Below are 9,183 nucleotides of genomic sequence, written 5' to 3'. Positions count from 1 at the left end.
ACCGAACTTCGCCTGCTCACCCTCCCACTTAATATTGCTGAGGACCCGCTCAGAGCGGTAGTGTCCCTGACGCTCTAGAGGCAAAATACCATCCAGTAATCTCTCTATCACACACATAACGTCTTTTCTCATTCCCTAACAATAGATCCCCTCTCATCACACCTCTCCTTATCTCTCCCTCCCCGTTTCCGTCTGAACCTCAGTTCAAAACCACTGCAAGAGACCCGACCTGAGATACTTCCCTCTAATTTGTCATTTCACACCTCCGCCCATCCAAAAGTATACAAGTTGGTAGACCTGTTATTGAGTGGGTTGGCCACAAGGTGCACTCTACCCTAGGTCTGGCTGTTTAACCCCTTTCATCATCCTGACTGTCACCCAGTTTGCTGTGATCTGTACATTAGGTCTAACCTCTTCCCAATATGTCCTCCCTATCACCACTCAGCTTCCGGAATGATCCCGAATTCATCCAGTTCCAGTTCCAACCCCTTAACGCCGATTCTGAGAAGCTGCATCATGATGAACATTTCACAGGTGAAGTTGTCAGAGACACTGAGGTCTCCCTACCGACCCACGTCCTGCAATAGGAGCATTCAACTCTCCTGCCAGGCATGGCCTACTGCTCTAATTGAAGGAAACAATAAATAAACTGAAAACAAATACATCAACAGTGGCTCCTGTCTCACGTGTTTTAGTCTTTGCTGATGAATCTGCTTCCCTGATTGGTTGTGGTTTAACGAAACGCGAGGCGCTGTCAAAACGACTCCGTCTGTCAGACTCAGAGCGAAACAGCCACTTGAACCCTTCTTCCCGTGTGTTTGTCAATGCATCTGATGTGACAGTTAAAGCCGCCAATCTCCCTTGAATTCTTTCCTCCTCAAACAAAATCCGGAATGTTGAGCTAACTGGCTTGCCCGCCCTGCAACCATCTCCCACTAGTGACTGCAATATGATAATTCCGGTCGCTGGCCCCTACCCTGACCTCTTCTGCCTTTCGTACAATACTTCCTGCATTGAAATGTACGCAGCCTAGAACATGAGTCCCAGCAGGCTCAACATTTTGCTTCCTGACTTTGTCAGAGGAATTGCCAACATCTGCCCCAACAACCACTCCACTAACTGTTATGCCAGTCTGGTTTTCAGTCCCCTGCAACTGTAGTTTAATCTACACCATTCCCCCTTTTTAATGCAAACCACCCTCTGAGGTGTTATGTCCACTGCATTTCAGGTGTATACTGAGAGGTTACTCGCTGGGAGAGAAAATGAGGTGGCTGTGCAAGGTAGAGCGGTGTGGCGCACCCTAGTTTTCGCCAAGAGCGAGAAACTCCAACTGGATGCACTTCTCACAGGTGACGTCATCGGTGTGACTGGAAATCTCTCTTCCGTCCCATGCCCTGCAATGAAAACATTCAACTCTCTTGCCAGACATCACTACAGCTCTAACTGTGCAATTATAAAGAAGCAAACTATAGATTAACTGAAAAAAACAATGTCATAATTTCTTGCACTTGCTTAATTAATCGGATTCATCGCTTGCTCGCTGTTCAAACAAGCAAACAAACAAACAAATAAATAAAAGAACTTCGTGGCATTGCTTTCTAATTGTTTCTCATTGAAACCAGTCCTAATGCCAGAATTTTATGAGTAGATGACTCTGATAGTCATACACTGAGCAACGCTCCATCCACAACATCACATTGCACACTCCCGGGGTCAGCCACGGAGTGGAGCTTTCTCCACACTGACCCATCGCCCTGATTAAACCTCCTCCAACAGTGTCCCGTCAATCTCTCCCTGTTAGAGGCATATCGAGAAAATTCTTCTTCCTCGACCCATCACACACTCGCGATTTAGATATCATGTGTAGCTTCCCTCTGCCCAGTCATTTTGAGAAGACTAGAATGTAAAACCAGTGCTAAACCGTAAGAGTTCCGTCTCCAGTACGACTGCTGGAGATGTCGTCTTTGGTTTGGGTAGGTGCCGGCTTGTTCATTTCGAGTCTGAGTCTGAATTAATTCCAGACCTGACTCTGCATTTGGGTTCAGCAACATCCAGAGCTGTCTCCGTTCGGAAGGGATCATAGCTTTTGGAGTTTGAGGGGATGTGCTCTCTCAGTGAAGATGAGGAAAATTCTATGGTTGTTCGGTGGGGGACTTTCTGACTCGCCGCATCGCCGCCGGGTGTGGATACTGCAAAGCACAGAATAGTAACGGGCTACAGAGGGTTCCAGCCTCAGCCGCCTCTCACACCCCTCCCCACCATCGAGGACATTGTCAAGAGGCGATGCCTCGAGAAGGCGGCATCCATCACTGAGTCCTCTCCCCACTCGGGAGAAGCTTTTTGCTCGTTACTACCATCAGGGAGGAGTCTCAGGAGCCTGAACACCCACACACAACGATTCAGGAACATCTTCTCACCCTGCGCCATCACATCTCTGAAAGCACGAGCACTCACTGGACATTTTTGCGGTGTTTATTAATGTTTGTAATTTACATTAGCTCTACATATTTTTGCCGTACTGATGAAGCTTAAGAACAAATTGCATGCCGTATACATTTCAGGACAAAAATCAAATAGCGATTCTGGTGAAAAATATTCAATGGGACAGGACACTTGTCACGCTGGCCTTCACCGGTCAGGACACTGAACACGGGAGTCGAGAGATCTCGCTGCAGTGGTACAAAGCGTCGGTGAGGCTTTATGCTTTAGGAAAAATGCCACTGAACTGGGAAAAATAGTACATGGAGTTCTACCGGGATATTGCAGGGAATTGAGTGTTATGCAGAGAGGGAGGGAGTTTGGGACTTTATTCCCTGGTTCAGTTTTGTAGACTTACGGAGTTCCATAAACCCAAGAGAGGCACAGACAGAGGAAATAGGCACAAACGTTCACCCAATGTTGGGTTGTCGATCACCAGACCGCACAGGATTGACGTGAGAGTGAGTGGAAAGGGGAAAGAGTACTTTATGGACACTGAGAGTACAGAGAGACGGAGAGGGAAGGCAGAGAGAGGGGTAGAAAGAGGGTAGAGAGGGAGCAAAACGTGGGAAAGAGTTGGCATAGGGAGAGGACAAAGAGCCGGCGGAGAAAGGGCGAGCAGTAGGCGGTGGAGAATAACGGCACGGTCAGGAAATTGCCTCAAAGCAAGAGATCAAAGGGGACAGAGGTTTGTCGGTGTGTCGTGGGGAGAATGGGGATGTGAGCACTGATGGATAATGGGATAGGAGGAAGGGACAGAAAGAGTGAGGAGTGAGTTGGAGAGGATGGAGCAGGGATAGTTGACGAAGACAGAATGTGGAAATAGAGGGGAGAAAGTACGAGGTAATAATAAGGTAGGTAGAGGGAGCAGAAAGAGCGTGACGGGGGAATGGAGGGAAAAAAGCGGATGGACGGAGAGAGAGGTGAAAGGGTGGGGTAGAGGGAGCAGAAAGAGCAAGACTGGGGAATGGAGGAATAGAAGAGGATGGACGGGGAGAGAGGTGAAAGAGGGGGAAGAGGGAGCAGAAATAGCGGGACGGGGGAATGGAGGGAAAGAAGGGGATGGACGGGGAGAGGTGAAGGTGGGAGGTAGAGGGAGCAGTAAGAGCGAGACGGGGGAATGGAGGCAAAGAAGGGGATGGATGGGGAGAGAGGTAAAAGAGGGGGGTAGAGGAAGCAGAAGAAAGCGGGCGGGGGAAGTACGAGGTAATAATAAGATAGGTCGATGGAGCAGAAAGAGCGGGACGAAGGAATGGATGGAAAGAATGGGATGGACGGGGAAAGAGGTGAAAGAGGTGGTAGAGAGAGCAGAAAGAGCGGGACGGGGGAACGGAGGGAAAGAAGGGGATGGACGTGGCGGGAGGTGAAAGAGGGTGGTAGAGAGCAGAATGAGCGGGACGGGGGAATGGAGGGAAAGAAGAGGATGCACGGGGAGAGAGGTGAAAGAGGTCGGTCGAGGGAGCAGAAGAAAGCGGGCGGAGGAAGTACGAAAGAAATAATAAGATTGGTAGAGGGAGCAGAAAGAGCGGGACGGGGGAATGGAGGGAAAGAAGGGGATTGATGGGGAATGAGGTGAAAGAGTGGGGTGGAGAGCAGAAAGAGCCGGCCGGGGGAATGGAGGGAAAGTAGGGGATGGACGGGGAGAGAGGTGAAAGAGGGAGCTAGAGGGTGCAGAAAAAGCGGGCCGGGGGAATGGAGGGAAAGAAGGGGATGGACGGGGAGAGAGGTGAAAGAGAGGTGTAGAGGGAGCAGAAAGAGCCGGCCGGGGGAATGGAGGGAAAGAAGGGGATGGACGGGGAGAGAGGTGAAAGAGGGAGGTAGAGGGAGCAGAAAGAGCGGTACGGGGGAATGGAGGGAAAGAAGGGGGTGGACGGGGAGAGAGGTGAAAGAGGGAGGCAGAGGGAGCAGAAAGAGCGGGATGGAGGAATGGAGGGAAAGAAGGGGTTAGACAGCAAGAGAGGCTTGTCGGTACTTGGTGGAGACCATGTAGTTGCGGTAAGAGGAGGAATTGGTGTAGCACGGAAGGGCAGAATGGTGGGCAGGGAATCTGGAAGGATCGAGGAGTGAGAGTGAAGGGCAGACTGGGGATATTCATTTGGTTCACGTCGCCTCCACTGGCTATTGACAGAGACCCTGGATATTTTCAGGAATATGCGGGAACAAATGTGCCGATTTCTCGCAGATGAAGGGCCAATCAACATCGCAAGGGTACTTTTTTTCGACTGATGTCGGATCACACTGAGTGCAAGGGGGCGTTCCAGAGGACCCCTTGTACAGGAGACCGGAGCTCACATTCCTATTCAAGAGGGAAAACAATTTCAACAGAGACAAAACAGCTCCAGCAGAGGACTCGAGCCCAGACCGTCCCCAAGCTAATCCCATGATTTTTTTCTCTCCTAACAGACTGTGTCAGTCCGCAAACTCATCCCACGCAACCGCTCTCCCCCACGGCCCGGTGCCGGTACCCAGACAGATACCACGGTCCCAATGTCTACGCACAATCATGTGTCAGTTCCCAACTAAGGCACTGACCCAATGTCTCCCCACAGCCACGTATCCCCCAAACTAATCCCACCGAACCGCTTCCTCAACACAGTCCTCTGTCAGTCCCCAGGCGAATCGAACATGCCCACCCTCTCCCCTCTGATCTGTTTCAGTCCGCGTACAACCCCCACTCTTCCACCGTCTAATCCACCTGCCCAGCTCTGTTCCCTCAGATCTATGTCATTTAGCAAACGAATCACACTGTTTCTCACTCTCCTCACAGCCCGGCGACTACCTCCGAACTAACCACATTAACCCATTGTATGTCCATTGCCCTGTACTTGTCTCCAAACTAATACAGTTCGACTACTCTCGCCCCTCAGATCTACGTCAGTCACTAAACTAATCCGGCTGTTGCTCCCTCGCCACACAGCCCGGCGATTATCTCCGAAATGATCCCACTGAACAGCGCTCTCCCACCGACATAGGTCATACAAAAATAATCCCTGTGTACTGAACTGTCCCCGCTGCCCCATGCCAGTTTCCGAAATAATCCCACTGCCCTGTCCTTCCCCGGCATACACGTGTCAGCCCCAAAATGTTCCCACTGTATCACCCTACACTCTACCCGCGTACAGTCTACAGACAAATCACAATGCCCCTCCCTTTTCCCACCAAACTACTTCAGTCCGTAAACGATTCCCATATAATCCCATCAGCACTATCTGAATACTCAACTCTCACCCCACACATCAGTCCAAATCTTACACGTCTTCGCATTTTCCAATCCAGAACTCTCGGTTTCTGTACACAAGATTGTTGGATACAAAGCTCTGAGAAATTAAATTTATTTGATTAATGCCAAGAATCGAAATCTATGCACGGAACTTCTCTCAGATGACTACAAAAGGAATCTGTGATGGGACGGTGTGAAGGGAGCTTCACTCTGTGCCTGACCCCGGGAGTGTGTGATGGGACGGTGCGGAGTGAGATTTACTTTGTGCCAGACCCCGGGAATGCGTAACGTCACGGCATGGAGGGAGAACCGCTCTGTGTCTGAACCCGGGTGTGTGTGAAGGGATGATGTGGAGGGAGATTCACTCTGTGTCAGAACCCGTGAGTGTGTGCTCGGAGAGTATGTTGTGTGTTCAATCTGTACCTGAATCCGCGAGTGTGTGATGATTCCTGTGATATTGTGGGATCTTCCCGTGCTGTGACACATACCGCTTCATCCCTTGAATTGATTTCCAGCAGCCTTGAATCACGGCTTGAACATTCTTGTATCGCTCTGGAGAAATCTGTTTGAAGCGTGGAGACGTAATAACACCGGTTATTATTCCCGATCCAATCCTTGGAACAGTTTTGCTCTGGAAATCACGAACAAGGAACAGTGAAACACAGAGTGAATCTCCCTGCACACTTTCCCATCACACACACCCGGGGTGACGCACATAGTGAATTTCACGCCACGCGGTCCCATCACGTTCACCAGAGGTCAGTCACAAAGGGAATTTTTCCGCCCCCAACATCGTCTCATCGCACGTTAACAGGATAAGGCACAATGAATCCCTCCCCAAACCATCCATCACACACTCCTGGAGACAAGACACAGAGTGAATCTCGTACCACATTGTCCTATCGCACAAGCCCGGGGAGAGAAACAGAATGAAGTTCCCTCCACAACGTCCCGTCACAGATTCACAGGATCAGGCATAGAGTGAAGTTCCCTCTACATCATCTATCAGAGACTCTCCAGTCAGGCACAGATTCAGGCTTCCTCTACCCCGTCCCCGATACACTCACGGAGTCAGACACAAAGTGAGGCTCGTTCCACAGCAACCCATCACACACCCGGTGTGTCAGAAACAGAGCGATGCTCCCCCCACACCGTCCCAACAGTCTCTGGTTTGGACCATGAATTAAGCTCCCTCCAAACTCTCCGATCGTGCACCCCCGTCAACCTCTCCCTCTCTCTCTCTCTCTCTCTCTCTCTCTCTCTCTCTCTCTCTCTCTCTCTCTCTCTCTCTCTCTCTCTCTCTCTCTGTCTCTCTCTCTCTCTCTCTCTCTTTCTCTCTCCCCCTCCCTCCCTTCCACAGCGTCCCATCACACATTCGCGAAGTGAGACACAGAGGTGAGCTACAGAGTTACAGAGTTAGGCGACTGTGACAGTGTCCAATCGCAAACTCCTGGGATCAGACACAGTGTAGTTCCTTAAGCACCGTCCGATTACTGACACCCGGAGGAAGCCATGGAGTGAAGCTCTTTCTCACTCTCCCATGGCACATGCGCAGGGTCAAAAACAGTGTACACCGTTCGCACGGTCTCATCACACTCTCTCGGGATCAGACAGAGTGAATCTCCCTCCACAGTTCCCATCATGCACTCCCAACATCAGACACTCAATGAAACTTCCTCGGCACCCTCCCATCACAGGCACCCGGAGACAGTTATGGAGTGAAAGTCCCTCCAGTCTATTCAATCACACTTCCTGACGGGGCAGACAGTAATTTGGGTTCCACCCAAAATGTCCCGTCGCACACTTTCGGAGATGGACGAAGAACGAAAATCTTGTCTCACGGTTCCTTCATACTCTCCCGGTGTCAGACACAGAGTAATGCTCCTTCCACACTGTCCCATCACACAAGACCCTAACCCTAACCCACACTATCTCACACTCCTCGGGTGAGGCATGGTGTGAAGCTCCATGTACACTCTCCCATCACACAGTCCTGCGGACAATCACAAAGTGAACCTCCCTCCACACTACCCCGATTCACCCACCCCGATCAGATAGGAAATTAAACACACACTGCACCATCCCGCCGCACACTCCCGGGGTCAGACACAGTGTGATGCTCCTTCTATGCGGTGTCATCACACAATACAGGGGTCGACAAACGAGAGCGTCTCCATCCGCACCGTCCTATCACACACCCCTGGTAACAGACACAGAGCGGAACACCATCCAGTCACGCGTCACCGTTCCCGGCGCCAGACACACACGTGACCCCCACCTCCTCCAAAATCACTGAGAACCCATCCCCCGCCATAGCTTTCCATCACACGCACACTGTGTGAAACACAGAGTCCCATCAAACACACGGGGAGAGACACAGTTTTAAGCTCCCTGCACACCGTCCGATCACAGGTTCACACTGTCAGTCGCAGACTGAGACTCTCTCTCCAGGAACCCATCACACACTCCAAGGGTCAGACGTGGAGTGAGGCTCCCTGCACACTGTCTTTCATACACCCCCGGGGTCAGACGTGGAGTGAAGCTCCCTGCACACTGCCTTTCATACACCCGCGGGGTCAAATGTGGAGTGAAGCTCCCTGCACATTGCCTTTCATACACGCCCAGGCTTACACGTGGAGTGAAGCTCCCCTCCACATTGTCCCATCACACATATCCGGAGTAAGACACACAGTTTGCTCCCTCTACAAAGCCTCGTCACTCACTGTCTGTGTCAGACACAGAGGGAATCTCTCTCTCCATGGCCTCATCGCACATTCCAGTGGTGAGACGTGGAGTGAAATTTCCTGCACACCGTCCAATCGGACTCTTCCGTTGTCAGATTCTGGGTATTACTCCTTCCACACCGTCTCATCACACAGTCCCAGCGTCAACCACAGAGTGAATTTCACCCTACACCGCCCCTCACGCATTCCCCACGTCAGAGATCAGAATTAAGATCGCTCCACAAAGTCCAGTCACACAAGGCCTTGGTCAGACACAGTGTGAATCTCCCTCCTTACGTCCCCTTACGTCCATCTGCACTCTCCCATCACACAGCCCTGGAATCAAATAGCGTCCCTCTCTCTCCACGATCCCACCACACAATCCTGAATTCGGACACAGAGTAAAGCCCCCGCTGCAACGTCCCGTCACGCACTCCCGGACTCAGAGTGAAGCTCTCTCTCCACTGGGGATAACGCACTTCAGGGGTCAGACATGGGGTGAATTTCTCTATGCACGGTTCGATCACACAATCCCGTTGTCAGACACAGAGTGAAGCTGGATCCATACTGTCCCGTCAGACATTCCCAGAGTAAGACATAGAGAGAATCAACCTCCATACCATAACCATACACTCCCGATGTCAAAGACTGAGTGACGCTTCCTCTCTCCATGCCTGCCCTGTGATGAGGAGCGCGTGAAAGAAGGGAATGGTGCCTCACCTCTTCTGCTGGTCAAAAATTCACAGATTTGAGCCTTGGTTT

This window comes from Hypanus sabinus, unplaced genomic scaffold (genome assembly GCF_030144855.1).
Source record: "Hypanus sabinus isolate sHypSab1 unplaced genomic scaffold, sHypSab1.hap1 scaffold_305, whole genome shotgun sequence".
NCBI classification, from domain to species: Eukaryota; Metazoa; Chordata; class Chondrichthyes; order Myliobatiformes; family Dasyatidae; genus Hypanus; species Hypanus sabinus.
This window is presented reverse-complemented; position numbering follows the sequence as displayed.